Source organism: Myotis lucifugus, unplaced genomic scaffold (assembly GCF_000147115.1).
Source record: "Myotis lucifugus unplaced genomic scaffold, Myoluc2.0 scaffold_171, whole genome shotgun sequence".
In the NCBI taxonomy this organism is placed as follows: Eukaryota; Metazoa; Chordata; class Mammalia; order Chiroptera; family Vespertilionidae; genus Myotis; species Myotis lucifugus.
The window spans coordinates 209493-214274 of record NW_005871219.1 but is presented as its reverse complement, the minus strand read 5'-3'; positions in this window follow the sequence as shown (position 1 = coordinate 214274).

The following is a 4782-nucleotide window of genomic DNA, read 5'->3' as shown; positions in this document are numbered from 1 at the left end:
AATTAGCATATCCGGTTGTGACTGTGAGGGAGTCATGACCAATTTGCATATTACCCTTTTATTAGTATAGATACTGAGTTAGGAAGTGTTAGATCAGCCAAGGGTTCATTTAATTTTAATGACTTTTAGTCCTTGTACTAAATAGAATATATAAATGCTGTGAATCATCTTTAAAAACAAAAACAAAACAAAAAGACGGTCCTCTTTCTCTCCAATACCTAACTTTGGATTCCTTTCTTCCTTTTCATATAAAACAACTATTTCATCAATAACAATAGAAATGCTCTTTGCTCCTCCTGGCTGAAGGGAAGTGCCAGCCACACCTGATTTCTCCCCTCTGCGGCCTGGGCTGTTGTCTATTGAATGTTTATTGTATTCTAGGCACCATGCTAAACACTTCTCATACATGATTTCCTTCAACCTCACAAACACCTTTTATTATATGAACTAGAGGCCCGTTGCACAAAGAGATCCGTGCAATAGGCCTTCCCTTCCCCTGGCTGCCGGCACCAGTTTTCATTCAGCACCCGGGACCAGGCCGGAGCCTTCAGTCTTCGCTCCGCCACTTTGCGCCTACATATGCAAATTAACTGCCATCTTTGTTGGGTTAATTTGCACACTCTCCTGGTTTGCTGGTGAGCGTAGCAGAGGGACGGTCAATTTACATGTTTTTCTATTATTAGGTAAGACTAGAGGCCCGGTGCACAAAAATTTGTGCACTCGGGGGGACGGGGGGGTCCCTCAGCCAGGCCTGTGCCCTCTTGCAGTCTGGGACCCCCTCAGGGGATGACCACCTGCTGGCTTAGGCCCGCTCCCCGGGGATTGGGCCTAAGCTGGCAAACAGACATCCCTCTGGCAGCCCGGGAGCCCTCGGGGGATGTCTACTTGCCAGAGGGGGGCAGGCCTAAGCTGCAGTCGGACATCCTTAGTGCTGCTGAGGAGGTGGGAGAGGCTTGTGGCTGAGCAGAGCTCCCCCATGTGGGAGCGCACTGACCACCAGAGGGCAGCTCCTGCATTGAGCGTCTGCCCCCTGGTGGTCAGTGTGTGTCATAGTGACCAGTCATTCCCAGTCTTTCTGCTGTTAGGGTCAGTTTGCATATTACCCTTTTACTATATAGGATAGAGGCCTGGTGCATGGGTGGGGGCTGGCTGGTTTGCCCTGAAGGGTGTCCCGGATCAGGGTGGGGGTCCCACTTGAGTGCCTGACCAGCCTGGGTGAGGGGCTGAGGGCCGTTTTCAGACTGGCCACACCCCCTTCAGGCTGGGGGTCCCTACTGGAGTGCCTGGCCAGCCTGGGTGAGGGGCTCTGGGCCATTTTCAGGCTAGCCACACCTCCTTCAGGGAGGGGGGTTCTGCTCGGGTGCCTGGCCAGCCTGGGTGAAGGGCTGATGGCTGTTTGCAGGCTGACCAAGCCCTCCAGCGGGGACCCTCACCCCATGAGGGTGTGGCCATCCTGGGTTAGAGGCTGATGGCTGTTTTCAGGCTGGCCACGGCCCCCAGCCACCCAAGCTCCCAGTGGAGGCTGGCTGGAAGCATGTATCTGGGATTTATTTATCTTCTATAATTGAAACTTTGTTGCCTTGAGCGGAGGCCACAGCTGGCCAGGGCTGGCCGGGAAGCTTGGCTTCCTCCATTGCCGGGGCAACCAAGCCTCCTGCTTGCTCCAGCTCTGTGGCTGCTGGCCTCCATCTTGGTTGGGTTAATTTGCATGTAGTTGCTCTGATTAGCTGGTGGGCGTGGCTTGGGCATAGCAGAGGTATGGTCAATTTGCATGTTTCTCTTATTAGATTAGATGAGGAGACTGGGGCAATCAACTTCAGTAACTTGACAAAAAAAAACACAGCTATGGCTAAGAGTTAGGTTCTCAAATTCAGCTTTGAGCCAGATTTTATGTTGTGGGAACCCTAACAGGCCAGGAAGGGGAAGGTTTCACTCTTGGGTATAAAAACCTACATGCCCTTTAGAGAACTGCTTTGAGTATTTTATGAAGGGGGTAAATACCTCTCTACAAGCACATAAGCATAGGGGAGGGGGGCAATTATTCAATACAAAGACCTTCAATTATTAACTGCACTAATATCAGCCCCAGTTTTGAGCCCCTCCCTTAATTTCCCAGCAGTCTCTGGGGTTGTGCAGAACTAGTCAGACTCTTCCCTAGAAGCATTTTCTGTGAGACTGAGGGTGTAGCTTGCTCCTCTCCGCCTCCTTAGTTTATACTCTTCTATTTTGTCGCCTGGATGTCAACTGAAGAGGGATGAGTTCGTCACAAGTAAGCAGAGACTGCAGCTGCTATATCTGGGGCAGATGCCTGCCTGAGTGTTGGATTAGAAGTGGACTTGCCATAGACCAGGACGTTTTGCAAGAAAGAAAAAATCAACTAAACTTTTGAAAATATTGTGAGATGAGTCTACAAGGGCATTAAGTACCTGACCAAACAGTTCTTTTGCCCCTTTCCCTGAAATTTGACAAAGAAAGTAGCAATCAATGTAAGAGGGCCTAGTAAGCAAGGAGAATTCAGCAGCTTAGGACATCACGCTTAATTGCCAGTTGGAACTAAATTAAGATTCAAACTGAAAATGAAACCGAGCTCTTATTTCAGTTAAAACATTTAAAAAACAAAACAAAAAACAACAACAACAGCAACAAAAAACATCAACTTGCTCAGTCAGATGAGGCATGGGAGGTTAGGGTTTGGGCTAAATGAAGGTGAACTCCATCTAATTAAGGCTGCAATCCAGCAACAGCTCACTTCCACTTGGGGGGTGGAGGGGGCAATTCTGAAAGATAAGTCCCTCACCCTAACCACCACAGAATGAAAGGCATGCACTCTGAACAGACACAAAATTATGCTTTACTCTCCAGTGTCCTTTTATGTACAATACAGAATACATTTTTTAAAATCATAAGACACGAAGAGGGAAGGAATTGGCTCCATTACCAAAGTTAGTAGTCAATAGAGACTTGTAAATGACAAAGAACATTCAAAAACAACATTGTGTTGAGATATTTACAGGAAAGGATGGATAATGGGCAAAGGAAAAGAAATTTCAGAACCAAATAGATATCCAAGGACTAAAACATCAGAAATAGAAAGTCAGCGTCATCACCACAGCCACTGCTACTGTTAACGAGGCCGAATGGAGCCGTTAGTGCTGCCCTGCTGCTGCTAACCAGCCTCCCAGTAGCCTAGGGCCTCTCGCCCGCATCCAGATTGTACCACAGTTTTTTTATCCACTCATCTGCTGATGGGCACTTGGGCTGTTTCCAAATCTAAGCTATTCTACATTGCACTGCTGTGAACATAGGGGTGCATACAGTCTTTCTGACTGGTGTTTTTGATTTCTTAGGATATATTCCTAACAGTTGGATCAGTGGGTCAAATGGGAGTTCCAAATTTAATTTTTTGAGGAAACTCCATACGGTTTGCCACAGAGGCTGTAGCAGTCTGCGTTCCCACCAGCAGTGCACTAGGGTTTCCTTTTCTCCACATCCTCGCCAGCACTTGTTTGTTGATTTATTGATGATAGCCATTCTGACAGGTGTGAGGTGATACCTTATTGTTGTTTTTATTTGCATCTCTCGGGTGATTAGTGACTTTGAGAATTTTTTCATACACCTTTTAGCCTTCTATATGTCCACTTTGGAGAAGTGTTTATTTAGATCCTTTGCCCATTTTTAAATTGGATTGTTTATCTTCCTTTTCTTAAGTTGTATAAGTTCCCTGTAAATTTTGGAGATTAACCCCTTATCAGATGTATCATAGGCAAATATGTTCTCCCATGCCGTAAGTTCTCTTATTTTGTTGATGGTTTCTTTTTCTGTGCAGAAGCTTTTGATTTTGATGTAGTCCAATTTGTTTATTTTCTCCTTAGTTTCCTTTGCCCTAGGAGATGTATCAGTAAACATATTGCTATGTTTCTGCCTGTTTTTTTCTAAGATTTTTATGGTGTCATGTCTTATATTTAAGTCTTTTATCCATTTTGAGTTTATTTTTGTGTATGGTGTAAGTTTGTAGTCTAGTTTCTTTCTTTCTTTTTTTTTTTTTTTTTTGCATGTATCTGTTCAGTTTTCCCAATACCATTTATTGAAGAGACTGTCTTGACTCCATTGTATCCTCTTGCCTCCTTTTTCAAATATTGAGAATAATGGCTTGGGTTGATTTCTGGGTACCTTTTTTTTGTTCCATTAGTCTATATGCCCATTCTTGTGCCAGTACCAGCCTGTCTTGAGTATAGCAGCTTTGTAGTAAAACTTGATATCTGGTTTTATAATCCCTCCAACTTTGTTCTTCTTTCTCAAGATTGCTGTGGCTATTCGGGGTCTTTTTTTATTCCATATAAATGTTTGAAATATTTTTTCTAGGTCTGTGAAATATGCCATTGGTATTTTAATAGGGATTGCATTAAAACTGTAGATTGCTTTGGGTAATATGGACATTTTAATTGTTTTGATTCTACCAATCCATGAATATGGTATATTCTCCCACTTGTTTATGTCTTCCTCTATCTCTTTTTTCAATGCCCTGTAGTCTTCGGAATACAGGTCTTTTACCTCCTTGGTTAAATTTATTCCTAAGTATCTTAATTTTTTATTGCGATGGTAAATAGGGTGGTTTGTTTAGTTTCTCTTTCTGCGAGTTCATTACTGGTGTATAAGAATGGTATGGGTTTTGGGGTATTACACTGGTGATACCTATTGATTTGATCGTCTCCCATGGACTGGGTCTGTGCTGTGCAGGGCAGCTCCACGAGCACCCATGCACTGTGCGCTTTGCCGGCTTCC